Source organism: Mytilus californianus, unplaced genomic scaffold (genome assembly GCF_021869535.1).
Source record: "Mytilus californianus isolate M0D057914Y unplaced genomic scaffold, xbMytCali1.0.p SCAF_4, whole genome shotgun sequence".
NCBI classification, from domain to species: Eukaryota; Metazoa; Mollusca; class Bivalvia; order Mytilida; family Mytilidae; genus Mytilus; species Mytilus californianus.
In genome coordinates, this window is record NW_026262690.1 from 19,387,807 (window position 1) to 19,404,145 (window position 16,339).

General features: G+C 30.7%; 1 protein-coding gene across 5 annotated transcripts in view; it reads right to left on the reverse strand.

Moving 5' to 3' along the window:
• Positions 1-16,339, reverse strand: part of LOC127737623 (muscleblind-like protein 2a) — a 177,089-nt gene that overhangs the window by 105,872 nt on the left and 54,878 nt on the right. For 3 of the 5 annotated variants that reach the window (XM_052248463.1, XM_052248461.1, XM_052248464.1), the window contains one exon: positions 4,407-4,427. The exons of the other annotated variants lie outside the window; for them this stretch is intronic. The gene's annotated coding sequence lies outside the window, so the exon portion shown is untranslated. The remainder of the gene's footprint in view (positions 1-4,406; positions 4,428-16,339) is intronic. 5 annotated transcript variants of the gene reach the window in all.

Below are 16,339 nucleotides of genomic sequence, written 5' to 3' on the forward strand. Positions count from 1 at the left end.
ACCTCAATGTGCACTGATTAAAGAACAGGGCCCAAAATCCAAAATCTAAATACACGGTAAGATTCAGCATATTATAAAGAACCCCAAGAAGTCAAGACTTTGAATTAAACTCCATTGAAATTGGTCAAGAAATAAGCAATTTATACAAAGTATTGGAAAAGTATTATAGTACAATGTTTTTATGTCACTGATTATAGTACAATGTTTTTATAGCACGGATTATAGTACAATGTTTTTATGGCACTGATTATAGTACAATGCTTTTATGGCACTGATTATAGTACAGTATTTTTATGGCACAAATTAGAGTACAATGTTTTTATGGCACTGATTATAGTATAGTAGTTTTATGGCACAGATTAGAGTACAATGTTTTTATGGCACTGATTATAGTACAATGTTTTTATGGCACTGATTATAGTAGAATGATTTTATGGCACTGATTATAGTACAATGTCTTATGGCATTGATTATAGTACAATATTTCTATGGCACTGAATATAGTACAATGTTTTTATGGCACTGATTATAGTACAATATTTCTATGGCACTGATTATAGTACAATATTTCTATGGCACTGATTATAGTACAATGTTTTTATGGCACAGATTATAGTACAATATTTCTATGGCACTGATTATAGTACAATGTTTTTATAGCACGGATTATAGTACAATGTTTTTATGGCACTGATTATAGTACAATGCTTTTATGGCACTGATTATAGTACAGTATTTTTATGGCACAAATTAGAGTACAATGTTTTTATGGCACTGATTATAGTATAGTAGTTTTATGGCACATATTAGAGTACAATGTTTTTATGGCACTGATTATAGTACAATGTTTTTATGGCACTGATTATAGTAGAATGATTTTATGGCACTGATTATAGTACAATGTCTTATGGCATTGATTATAGTACAATATTTCTATGGCACTGAATATAGTACAATGTTTTTATGGCACTGATTATAGTACAATGTCTTATGGCATTGATTATAGTACAATATTTCTATGGCACTGAATATAGTACAATGTTTTTATGGCACTGATTATAGTACAATATTTCTATGGCACTGATTATAGTACAATATTTCTATGGCACTGATTATAGTACAATGTTTTTATGGCACAGATTATAGTACAATATTTTTAAAGCACAGATCAAAGTACACAGTTTCTACGGCACAGATTATAGTACAATCCCAAAGGACAAAAAAGCAAGCTATTTTTTTTCTACAATCCTCCATTTTTGTTATGGAAGACCTTGTGGTGTACTTGTTAATATCATACAAGGAATTATATAAATGCCAGCTTTTGAGATGTCTTACATTTCCATATATACACTAAATATAGTAAGTTTTTAGTCGGAGATAAAGTTCTTACTACATGTTGATCAATAAACAAGGAAAAAGATAAGGAAGAGGTTAGGAGACCACGCAAGTCAGCCATGTATACCTTACAATGATGCTACAAAAAAATGTAATTGACCTTTCATTACAAAATATGGTTGACCTTTTACTCATCATTACTAAGAATCTGACCTCAACAGGAAAAATTAACATTGATCAGTGAATCATGAAAAGAGATTAATATCAAGTAACTCCAGTCAAACTGATTTTACAATGATTCTATAGATTGTAGTCGAAAATCGAGTAGAAATACCGAGAAACTTTCCTCTAAGCATGAAGTTTTCATACTGATCATTGAACTCAAAAAGGATGTCAAGGGTCAAATATAGCAAATCTAATGTTTTAGACTTAGTAACTAAGAATCTAACCTTAGCACAAAACAAAATTAGCAATGATCATGGGCTATTGAAATTGGCGTAAAGGTCAGGACAATCAGACACTGTCATTCAGAACCCTGTCAGATGAACATTCTTACAATTCTGTAAACGAAATAAAATGGACTTAAGGATGTACACCTCTGAGGAGCCAAAATTTTCTAGAATTAAACTTTTTTTCTTAACCTGATTTTTGGGTTTATATGACTGTAAAATAATAATTGGTGAACAAAAAATCATATGGTGGTGCACATCTTTTTTTGCTACGGCCATTTGAAAGTGCCCGATTTTGATGATTTTCCCATTTTTCATCAATTTTTACCCATTTTTGGGCTATTATTATGAAAAAAATCACAGTTTCACAATTAAACTTTTTTTTCATTTTTTCACTTAAGATGAAATGGACCAATCTGAATAAATTTAACTAAAATAACTATAGGTAGGTATTAATATAAGAAAGTTTTATAAAATGTTGTTGCTTTTTCGTATCAAATTTCCTATGCTGTCAATTTTGTAAATATGGGATTTTTCTCTTTTTTTAGAACAAAAAGCATATTACTTCAACTTCTTTGTTATAAATGATTGAAAAAAATACATATCTAAGAAATTTGAAAAGAAAACATTTATATGGGATGTACATGTTTCTGGTAAAATCATTTCTTATACCCCTCACCCATTTTCTCAACATTTTGGCTAAAGAGACTGACTTGAATGGTTATAAAATTTGAAAATTTTATTACTCAAAAACTACTTATTGTAAATACACAACCTTATTACAGAGCTAAGTTTGATTATAATGTTTATTGAATTCATTGATATTTTCCACTTGTATCACATGTTTTGGAAATAATTCCAGAACGAGATTTCAACGAGACTGAAACGTCAGAAGAATACATCCTTAAACAGTCAGAAATGCCAGTATTTCCTGTCTAATGGACATTCTTATAAAAGTTATATAAATCAAACAGTTGGACACTCTAGCTGACAGGAATCACTTGACCTTGGCCTCTTTTCATGGTTCAGTGATCCACATGAAGATTTTTATAATAAGCTTGTGGTACTATCACTGTACTATATATAGACCATGTTTAATAAACCTCTTACTCTTAGAACCTGAAAACTTAACCCAAGCTAAATACAAGTTGCTTTCTTTAAAAAAAGAAAAGCAATACGTCAACCCGAGACCACTGACTGGTCACAAAAAAATTGTTGCTGAATTTTTGTTTGCTTTTGATTTGAACTAATTGACTGAATAAAATAAGATAATGATTTCGACTTTATTGAAAATATGTAATAGTGTGTAAATTCTTGCACAAGTCAATTGAAAGCAACGTTGGATAGTTGTGAATAGAAAAGTGTATATATACTGCTACTATTGGAATTTACATTTAAAGGCTTGACTATTTTATCTATTACTTGGGAGTGTACATCATTTTTTCATAATCCTATTGCAATTAATCCCAGTTTTTGCAAACTGGATGTCTAATTCAAATTGCACATTTATTTTATCTATCATATCTTTACATATTGTTTCCTGGATGCCTTCAATTATTCTTATACTCGTTATTGAAGCTGTCTGTACTCATGATTGATGTTGTATAGATAAATTTAAAGTCCAATTTCCATGTGAAATGAAACCCTGTGACATGCAACTTATAAGAAGGTTTCGTATATTTTTCTTGAGAGTAACACACCAGCTTTATTGTAACCTCTAATATACTGACAATTATTTTGGTCTCATAAAACATCTCAAATTTTAATTATTTCCTGAAATTACTTAAATCAATTCAAATATTCTACAGGAAAACTTGGTTTTGAAGAATATCTTATTTTCAGAAGTTTTTTGAATACCTGAACATACTCTCAAAAGAATCAATTTATATAAAAAGATACCAGGATTAAAATGTTGTACGCCAGACGCGAGTTCAGTCTACAAAAGACTTATCAGTGATGCCCGAATAAAAAAAGTTAAAAAGGCCAAATAAAGTACGAAGTTGAAAGGAATTGAGGACCCAAAATTTCCAAACAAAGGTTTTGCCAAATACATCTAGGGTAATCTATTCCTGGGGAAGGATATCCTTAGCATTTCGAAAATGTCAAAGTTTAAATAAGAGAAACAGATAGAGGTCAGAATAACTAAAGTAATGATGACCATGCTTGAAAGTCACATGTAAAGCTCTTACTGCCATGTCCTGAATTTAGATAAGAAAAGCGAAAATTCAGATTGCAAGTGAAATTAATATTTATGCATGCACAAGAAATAGAAAGCATACACACTGATACTCTAGATAAGAATAAGCATTTGCATCATCACATATATTAATCTTGGCTCAAATCTAATGTTAAATAGTTGAATTCGAATGTCATTGACTACCTACCTCAAGTGTTTTGACTCCAGATTCATTGACATTTAATCTGGAATTTGTGTGAATACAAACCGATAGTGTGTCGTGTGAAAAGGGTGATATATAATGTAAATGAACCAAGACATGTAGGATAGCTGGTCAACACAATGAATACAAATTTTCAAAATCGTACCATATTGCAAAGATTTAGATGCTACAAGGTTGAACTATTAAAAACAAAAAAAGTAATGAAATTTAATTATTAACATACCTTTCTGTTAATGAATCTTTTCTGAAAATTTAGAATATAATATCTATAAACACAAACGTCAAGTATTTACTGATGGACATTTTATTTATCAAATCAATCTCTTCTTAAATTCTTTAACTTTCCACTAAATGAATATATTGCTATACAGAATATAGGCAGAGACTTATAAATCCATACTAAAACAGTATAGAATAATTAACGTAGTAATTAAATTCAGTTTTTATGATTATTGTAAAATATTAATTACGTTTTTTTTGTGAGATGCAAGGATTTAAAATCCTTTTGAATTGAAACCAAGCAAGTATTTTTTCATTCACTATATATAATAGCTACCTTTTAAAATTTGGATACTAACTTATGTATATGCATCCCTGTTCATTCAGATGCTCATATGTTGCATATAATTTTCATAAATGTATTCACTGACATAATACACGTATATATAACATTTTCAATTATATTCTATTAAGGATAAATTTAGTTTCAGTTTAAACTTAATAATTTTAATGAATATTCTCTTGGTCTGGTAGTATCTATAAATGAAAATAAATATTTTTGACAGAAACATCTCTTTGTTTAATTATCTTTCTGCTTTGACCACTGTGTTTCCGACCTAAGATAAATATTTATAACAGAAATATTGTTTTTGTTAATTTTCTTCATGCTTCTGACATTTTCCCAGGCTTAATTATACTGATTGAAATACAAAATGACCCGTGCTAAATGTTCAGAAATAATCAGTTTATTCTGGGACACTATATATTAATAAACTATTCCCAGGTTTATTGTCACAATGCACAACAGCACACTGTATTAAAACTATATACACAACAAGTACAGGGACCGTCTCAAAGCATGAATCATATAATTACTTTTAACTTTATACTTGATATCTAATAAACATTTGCCTTAATTAAAACACATATGTTTTGTCAAATGGCAAATAGGTTCTAACATATAAATGATTTTTTGACTGGAACCTAGTCTTTATTTCTTTACTATCCAATCTACAAATGAACTTTGATTGTTGGAATATAAAATGTCACGTGGTAGCCTATCCATAGAGGGACTGTATCCAAGACATAGATAACTACCTGTATAAATGATCGAACATTTTTGAGAAGTTCTAAGAATCTTGTTTTCGGAAATATACAAATGTCCATTGAAGCTACCAAAACTCACCAATATATAGGCGTGAACCCCTGTGAGGAGGTTCACGCGAAAATTGTCATGGTCAACTGTCACTGTTCAGGCAGGCCTATATATCTTTCAATGATTGTCTAGAATGCATATGGTTCAATTATTATAGGTTGTCGTTACAGAGAAACAGACTTAAATATGATAACTTAAAAATTACAGAGAAACAGACTTAAATATGATAACTTAAAAATAACTCCAGCATGTCAATAAAAGCAGAAAAAAATATGAAAGCCAACTGACATATATATGCAGGATAGAAACTTCAAACCATACTTTTCCTTCTCGTAATTTCGTGTTTCCCATACTTCTTTCTTTTATCATGTCGACAATAAGAATGAACCATTTGGACAAATGGTAAATAATACAGCTTTGTATGCATGCATAACATGGATGTTCTTACTATTGTACATTTTGATATCTTAAGCTTTGTACCAATAGTTTACAGTACACAATCAAGTCATGAACAGCCTGGTATACCTCTTGTTTGTAAGCATATTTTTTGCAGCAAGACAATCTATACATTGCTTCTTTTGAAACTTACAATATGTACATTAATTATCAATTCAATATTTACCACTAAACATCATATGATTATTTCTAAGTGGCAGGAAATGACATCCAATGCTTAAAGAATCATGTTCTTATTGCATTGATTAATCATGTAGAAAACACATAGTACAATTCCATCTTAAAAGATCATCACCTCTCCACTAAATAACACATCATCTAAGTATGTTTCAACTGAATATCTAATGATTCCAATGCCAATCCACATACAAAACATGAACTCCACCGACCAAAATTTTGGCAGTACCACTGCATGGCATAAAAAATACCCCCAAATAATGTCACAGATGCTGCAATGATATTTCAAAGGTTAAAAAACTCTAAAATTGAAGTCATGGTCAAATAAAAGCTGTTTTGAATGTATACCTTCCTATAATGAAACAAAACAAGTGAACTATTGGCTCATTAATGCTACCACACTTTTAGTATATATATATATATATATATATATAGGAAGTTGAGGATTGGATTGATGGATGTGAAAGACATCACAATCACAGAGTATAGCATGCACACATGAAGCTTGATTTCAAATTTCAGAAAGCCTTGATTTGTTGTTCCTGAGAAAAATGTGACAACAATTTCATAAATAGCCATTATTGGTAAAAATATAAAAGTATTCTGAAAATGTTTCACACAAGAAAACATTTTAACATGCAGCTTGATTCCAAATTTCAGCAAGATCTGATTTGTAGTTTTTGACGAATGCATGACCAAAATTTTAAGTGACAGAAGGATGGATGGAAAACATGTAAAACCAATGTACCCTTTCTTTGGAGCAAGGTTTAAACACATAATTTCTGTAATACAGGACTACTCTATAAAAAAAAATATAAAAAAACTGGTATTAATGAAGTCATGGCCATATATCAGATATCTGTCAGACAAAATTTCAAACACTTTTAAATCAGAATCTTTCTTTTTCAAGTTCTATCATCTGACAATCATTTATTATAATTTATGCTGTTTTCCTATGTTTTTCTCTATCCATCAATAGATCACTTCTCTTAGTTGGTAATATTTCCCTTTCATATAATTGTATCTTGCATTAAATTGAAATTTTCTTATTCAGTCAACTTTCTATAGAATGATTGAGCAAGTCAATTATATGATACCTTTTAATAACAGGAAATAAACCAGATTATATTTATAAATCACTCTGGAACAAATAAAAAGGTTATTACTTTTGTACTTATCCCATCGAAAAAAGTTATGGATGGATGATAAACATATCTTTCAATGGTATTAGGCAAAATTCAATATACAAAACCTTGACCCTCAATGATCAAACAAGATAACCTTTTTTAGTATATCTAATTATCAATCATGCCTCAAAGTAATAAAAGTACATGTAAATGTAATTTCATTTATCATTGTAATTTATAAATATAAAACAAATACTATTACATGTCTGATGTGCATTATAGTCTTTTCACTCTGCAGTATAGATAGAAAAGAGATAGAAATTAGTAATATGCAATTTATGATAAAAGAGATGATTTTTCATTTCCTATTGTTAGTTATCCATTTTTAGATGGTGACGTTCCCTTCGTTGTCACCATCTTATGGTGTTTATATATCTCAACTTGTTCGATTCGCTCGTGTATGTAACAAGGTATATGATTTTAAAGAAAGAAAACTCTGTATTACTGTAAAATTATTACACCAGCGTTTTCAATATCACAAACTAGTCAAAATATTTACTAAATTTTATCATTGGTACAAGGACATCATTTGTAAAAGGATATAGTTACGATACTGTTGTCAGGTCATTTAAGATGGCATATTTTGGTATTGATATTGATTCACTCATAGGGTCTTTGCATCAGAAATAAACACATTTATTCTAAAACCAGTTGTTGGCATGATACCAGTTTAATAATAATGTTCTTCTCATATATTTTATGATGGTATGATACTAAACCCCTTACGGGAGGGATTGTGCTTGATTTTCATATGATGAAGACATTATCTTTCAATCAGTTTAATTGAGGTCTGGAGCTGACATGTCAGTTACTGCTAGTAGTCCTTTGTTAATTTATGTATCATTGTCATTTTGCTTAGTTTTTTGCTTAGTTTCTTTTGTTACCTATTCTGACATCAGACTCTGACTTCTTTTAAACTGAGTTTTACCGTGCGTATTGCTGTGTGTTTATAAAAAAAGAAGATGTGGTATGATTGCCAATGAGACAACTCTCCACAAGAGACCAAATGACACAGAAATTAACAACTATAGGTCACCGTACGGCCTTCAACAATGAGCAATGCCCATATTGCACAGTCAGCTATATGGGGTGTATACCCCCTCCCCCATTGATAAGAAAAAATAGTTTTTACAACATCATTTTTGTAGACACTTACTAACATTTTTAAAATATCTTTACTATTGTAGACACTAACATTTTTAAAATATCTTTACTATTGTAGACACTAACATTTTTAAAATATCTTTACTATTGTAGACACTAACATTTTTAAAATATCTTTACTATTGTAGACACTAACATTTTTAAAATATCTTTACTATTGTAGACACTAACATTTTTAAAATATCTTTACTATTGTAGACACTAACATTTTTCAAATATCTTTACTATTGTAGACACTAACATTTTTTTAAATATCTTTACTATTGTAGACACTAACATTTTTAAAAATATTTTTACTATTGTAGACACTAACATTTTTAAAAATATTTTTACTATTGTAGACACTTACTCACCCGATCCGCCCAGACAAAGTCAAAAGGAATTTAAAAACAGTTCGCTTTTGAAAAAGGAAAAAAAAAATTGTTCATACCAAGAATTAAAAAAAAAAATAAATTTCTGTTCCATTTTAAAATCAATTGACTTGGGGAACAAATTGCTGCACCATACCCTATCCCAACCCACAATTATCCATTTGTTGCTCCCTTACTCATTTCTATGGACTTAAAGTTTGAACTTTTCACTGCTGCGGGGCAATTTCTACGGGATTTATATTTATTAAACCTGCATCACATTCAGCTATTCTCCCCTAATGCAACTGATCCAGGCAAACAAAAGGTTTTCTGTTGTGGTGTTAAATACCACCAAATCATAATAGGTCACGAAAAAGGTTGAAAAAAAAATTCCCTTGAATTTGACTGTTGTAGGAAATTAATCCTGCATTTCATTGCAGAAACATATTTCCGAGTCCTACACATATATCTTTGTGTGTCAAAGCACCATCCTTTTTTTATTTTGTGTTTCTATAAAATATTTTGGAAACTTGAGGTGACATAGTTGCTAAAGCTTGTAAACTCATGCCAAGTATTTCTTTTTTTGAAACAAAAATAAATTCTGCACAAATTTTTGAAAAATGCAAATTGAAACAAGACTATTAGGGGAAAAACAATGGTGGTATTACTCCTTGTCAACTATGAAATAAAGGAAATCTAAGAATATGATTCAGCAAGCACATTTGTGTCAGTTTTTGCTGGTTTGGCCTAATAAGGAGACCCGACACACATAATTACATAATTATGATGTAATATTCAGAAAATGTATAATTCTCAGAAGTGAAAGTGAAAGTAGGCGATTTTTGTGCACTACATTATCATTGTCTTTGTCTAACACACTGTGAATCTATTGATTTAAAACTTTTTAAATCTGGAATGGAAGTTCATTTGTTGTCTTTACTCTTTAATTCTATGAAAAACTTTCAGCCATACAGCTGCATCATTACAGGTTTTTATTTGAACTTTCTTCAGGTGTATAATTCATCTCACGGAGCATTACATGGATTTGGAGCAATGTTGGAAAGGGGGGGGGGGGGGGGGTGATCAAATGCATATCTGTGGGTTTCAGAGAATTGTCAGTGAAATGTTTCCAAATAAATGGGGAATGTGTCCATGGGACACAGATGATGCCCCCACTTGCATATCATTTAAAGTTATAAAGGGACATAACTGAAGAACGGTTAAAATGACGCCACCAAAATTCTAAATGGATCTGTGTTTAGTAGTAATTAGCATTGTGTATAAGTTTCATAACATTTGGTAGAGGCTAACTTAAGTAAGAGAATGGAAACGAAAATTCAGCAATTTTTCCATTTGTAAAGGGGCATAACTCTATAACGTTTAAAGTGACACCACCAAAATTCAAACTTGATCTGTATTTTGTAGTAATAAGTATTTTGTATAAGTTTTATAACATTTGGTTGAGGCAAACTTAAGTTAGAGAACTGAAACGAAAAATTCAGCATTTTTTCCATTTGTAAAGGGGCATAACTCTAGAACGGTTAAAGTGACGCCACCAAATTTCAAACTTGATCTTTGTTTAGTGGTAATAAGCATTGTGTATAAGTTTCATAACATTTGGTTGAGGCTAACTTAAGTTAGAGAATGGAAATGACAAATTCAGCAGTTTTTCCATTTGTAAAGGGGCATAACTCAAGAACGGTTAAAGTGACACCACCAAAATTCAAACTTGATCTGTATTTTGTGGTAATAAGCATTGTGTTTAAGTTTCATAACATTCGGTTAGAGAACAGAAACCAACTATGGGACGTACAGACAGACGTACGCTACGGTGGGGGCATAAAAAGCTCCTTGTAATTTAGGTCCTCATTTCCAGATTTTGTGGTGTAGTATACTTTCCCTATGTTTCTTCCACACAGACAATAAGTGTCAAATATATTGACTCTAGACAACTTACAGTTCAAGTCAGGCAAAGAGCATTGTTTATCTCTGTATCCCATCCATATATATAAAACTTATGTAAGATATTATTTAATGTATTAACCAATGTCATTGCACATATTTATCAGTGATAACTAAACATTTTTGTTTGTTTTGTTTTACAAATGTCTTAGAGAAATGAAGGCTTGAGAGTAAATACAATGCAATTTCCAATATAATTAATATTTCCAAGGGCATAACTCTTTTAAAAATATTTGTTCAGCAGTGATTTTCAAACTTGTCCGAGTTATTGCTTGTATAAATCTTTGATATAAATTTGATAAAAATCTGGCAAAAATTGTACACATGAGAGCGCTTTCAATGCAATTTTCCATATAATTAGTATTTTCAAGGGGCATAACTCTTTTAAAAATAGCTGATCAGCACTGATTTTCAAACTTGTCCAAGACATTGCTGATGTAAACCTTATAAAAATCTGGCAAGAATTGTACACATGTGAGCTCTAACAAGACCAGACGAATGGACGCCCAATATTTCTATGCCCCTGGCAACGTATTGCACGGGAGACATTACTACTTAAAACTTTGCTAAAATTTGTCATGCTTTTTCAAAAAAAAAAAAAAAAATTATGGGTTTAGCTACAGGTTGAGAAAATTGTCAGATTTTGTAAAGATTATACATGAAAAAAATAAGTAGTCAAACCTGGGTAAACCACACCCTGAATAAACCGGTTTCCTGTTGATTCCAGCCGAAAATTGAAGTCCCATTTTTTTAACTTCAAAGTTTTTGTAAATATACCCTCTGTAAAACGGACCCTGTGTATTCCTAATTCCAGTCCAATAATGAAGTCCCAATAGTCTTAATTACTTTAATTATAACCTGTCAAAACCTTTTTCTCAATTAATTTAATATGATAACAGTATTGAAGCTACCGAGGCAAATCTGGCATACGTGGATATGAAAAAAAACAAAATCAGAATAATACTATTATTTTTGCATTCTGGGTAGAATCAATTTCTGAAATTTCTAAAGCCAATGAATATGATGACTGTAGATCCGATCGTGCATAAGAAAATGGTGAACAGGCAGGGAACACTTGTTATGTTCATGTCATAACATTTTCACAAAAATGACATAACTTTTAATACATAGATTATTACTGTATTTGTTTTTATTAATTTAGAACTTTTATGTGCAAAATATCTGACATCACAAATCAATAACTTCCTGTCAAACTGGAAACCTGAATAAAACGACCCTCTGTCCAAACCGGTCGTTTTTTATAGTCCCATAGCCGGCCGGTTTATACAGGTTTTACTGTATGCATGTGTAAAGAAAGAAAAGTAAACATCAGATTTTAAAAATAAAATACGAGAAGATAGATCTTAATTATGATGTGCTTTCAGAAAATGAAAAGAACAAATATTGGGTGGCAGAACTCATTTTCTACAAAAAAAGAGTAAGTTAACTGTATATTACTTATTAAAATTAGATTATCCAATTTATCTCTCCTTATAATTGGCTAAGTTGAAAAAAATTGAATCTAACAAAACATTCTGTATTTGTTGTAAAAGCAGTCTTACTAATATGATAAAACACACTTTTTTCTTCTTGCAATTGAAAAAGTCTTAATGAAATGCATATACAATTTGCATACTTCATTAAGATATAGACAGATTGTTTTCTGCTATTTTACACATCCAAGTTGATGGAAAACACCCAATCCACCTTATCACTTTAATATATAATTTACAGGAGTAATATATATGATCAGGACTTGCACACACACAGTAGAAACTAAATAATTGCTCTATTGTCCACAAAGTAAGAGACTTTCACAAATGTATAATGTATGTCAATAAAATATGTTGACAAACAATGAATAAGAATTTCCTCATTAATCCAACCCAAGAGAATAAAAATTAAAAAGGTATAATCATTAATTTATTCAACATGATGTTGCATTTCATGTATCTAATTCAACCCAGCTGTAGTAAATTCATATTCAACACCATGGATATGGTATTCTACCAAACATATATGAAAAGTTTAGCAGCAGTTTCTATCTAAATAATCTAAATATGTTCCATGTTATGTCATTTAAATGAATTCTGTAAGTTTAAGATATGAAAAACAGCATATTCAAATCTAACAATTTTATTATTGCTTTTTATTTATATTTTCCGGCTATGACTCACTCTTTCGCTGTTACTTGCAGTTTCACTTGGTCAGGAAGTGAAACCAGAGGGTTTTCTTTACAAATAATTTTTTTTTAAATCACGTTACACTGACATTTTTAAACATAAGATATAAACTGAATATTAATAAGATAAATTTTTGTATCAAATTTATTTAAATGATCATTCAAAATTCAGAACATGTTTATAAAAGTTTTCTGTTTAAATAAATAAATGTTTTGTAAACAAGATCCACAGACAATAAAACAGATACCAAACAAAATGATTTCATCAAATATAAAGTATCTTGTATAAATAGTCCTTTACACTTGCTTGAATTTGGAAATTTAAAATTACTGTTCAAATAAATCTTTAAAAATCAGTTGTTAGATAACTATCTTTTCATAAGATAATCATATGCATTTCACCATTTAAACTTGTCAAATTTATCCATTAAATATTAATTTTAGAACTATCTTGTATGGAAAATATCAACCATTAAAGGTTATATGATGTATTTTATATATCATCTCTTAAATTGATGCATATTCTAGTTCCAACAAAAATACTAAGTTACTCTTAGCAAAAAACATCTATAGATCTATTGAGGGACATAGTCTGAAGTTCAATAAAGTATAAACTTTTAATTCACATAGTTTTTTCAAGCCCCCCCCCAAAAAAAAAGATAAAAGGCCTGTTTGCAGTTTTAATAGTATAATGCATTTTATAATGAAATAAAAAATAACAACACTTAATGACTTTGCAAAACTTTCAATGTCAATCAACATTAACTGAGTACACAACAATCTTCATGGAAACAGGCTTATCATAGATACAAGGACTCGTCCGAGGACACAGTTATTGTCCTTTGATTTTCGTTGTCTACAAATATAGTCCCTAGTGTGGACAGTTTATAACTTGCAAATTTTGTTCATGCACTTTCCAAATTTATTTCTTTATATTTTATGCATGAAATATTAAGTATGGAGATGAATTTACATGTTAAAAAAATTTGGGTGATAAATTTTTATGTAAAGTAGTGATTTGGTCCAGTTAAAAAAGGTCAAAAATTAGTATGTCTGAAGCTGTCAAACTGAATTATAGACCCCTTAACATAGAATTGTCCATATTTTGAAATTAGAGCTGGTAGACTTTTCTATAATTTTGATATTATTGTCCCAAAAGTAGTACACTACAATGTAAAAATCTTTTTGAGATAGAGCAGGTGTGATTTTTTTAATTTGAATTTATTGTCTAAAAGAAATGCACTACGAAATAACTGTGTTTCGGGCCGACTACTATTTGATTAGCCACCCCGACACGCAATTCATCTACAAAGATTCATCCATGACGCTCAAATCCAACAAAATAAAAAGACCAAATAAAGTACAAAGTTGAACAGCATTTAGGACCCAAAATTCTGAAAGGTTTTGCCAAATACAGTTAAGGTAATCTATTCCTGAGGTAGAAAATCCTTGTTATTTCAAAAAAAATTCTAAGCTTTCTAAACATTTAATTTTTAATTAGGAAATGTGCCAATGCTGATACAACTGCATACAAAATATCATTGACTTATTATCAGCGGTTCCCCTTAAACTGACCTTAAATCACTAACTTTAACATGTAAACTATGCAAAGGTTTCAAAATCAATAGACCATGACTGAGGACACAGGGAAAATCATCTCCATGGAAATGAGATGAGCCAATGCTGATTCAACTGTATACCAAATATCATTGACTTATCACAAGTGGCTCCCCTTAAATGGACTTAATCACAAACTTTAACATATGTAAATTATGCAGAAGTTTCAAAGTCAAAAGACTATGACTGAGGGGCAGTGCCAAATAATGTGATGTGCCAATGCTAATACAACTGCACACTAGTGGTTCCCCGTACACTGACCTAATCACAAACTTTAAAAAATTGTTGATTGTGCAGTCAGAAACAGCATGCGTAAGTCTTGCCTTTGCTACTTCATCAAGGGCAGACAAAAATGTGTGACAAGTTGATCTTCTTGCTTTCATGCTTTTTCATAACTCAAATAAGAATGTATCCATATAACACGGATGCCCCACTCCCACTATCATTTTCTATGTTCATTGGACCGTGCAATTGGAGGTCAAAACTCTAATTTGGCATTAAAATTAGAAAATCATATCATAGGGAACATGTGTACGAAGTTTCAAGTTGATTGGACTTCAACTTCAACAAAAACTACCTTGACCAAAAACTTTAACCTGAAGCGACCAAAAACTTTAACCTATCATTTTCTATGTTCAGTGGACCGTGCTTTTGGGGTCATACTCTAATTTGGCATTAAAATTAGAAAGATCATATCATAGGGAACATTTGTACTAAGTTTCAAGTTGATTGGACGAGAACTTCATCAAAAACTACCTTGACCAAAAACTTTAACCTGAAGCGGGACAGAAGGATGAACGGACGGATGGACGGACACACGAACGAACAGATGAAGACACACAGACCAAAAAACATAATGCACCTAATGCCCCTAGGTGGGGTATAAAAGATATCAATCAGCAAAGTTTTAAACTGTACTCAAATGTTCCAATACTATTTCTTATTTATTGAAGAAATATATGGAATTTGACCAGTCACAAATGAGTAATATTGACTCATTTCATTTTGGCTAATAGATAACTGTAATACAGAACAACTAACGATAGAATTGTACAAAGGCAGTGTAACCTTAGTGTAAGTGATAGCAAACAGTAATGTGGACCAACTATCAATAGAGATCTTGATCAAGAATGAAACCCCCTAGTGTAGAATACTGATTATAAGCTTACAACAATGTGCACTACAAGTAATTAAGAAACCAATTGAAATCTAGACCAAGACTCAGGAACCCATCTTATAACAGTTATAGCACACAAAAATGTGAACCAATTATTTAAAGGAAACTGGACCAAGACTTAAATCCCCAGTGATAGTATATACTATTGTTGATCACCTACCTATTCAAGTTTTACAGTTGTCATTTATAGGCCTCTTATAGCTTGCTATGTGGTATGGGTTTTGCTCATTGTTGTACGGGTAGGCCATATGGTGACCTATAGTTGCATACTTCTGCATCATTTGGTCTATGGTCAAGAATTGTCTCATTGGCAATCATATCACATCTTCTTATTCTTATAAATAGTGGAACCCTTATTGTAACAGTGAAAGCATACAATTGTACCTCCTGTTAGTCCACTGTTTAAAAGGGGGAGTGTTGAAATTTCAAAAAGCCATATATTTATGTGTCTGTCCATTGTCAGGAACCATATCAGCGATAATGTCATATCTTGATGTTAAATTTATTCA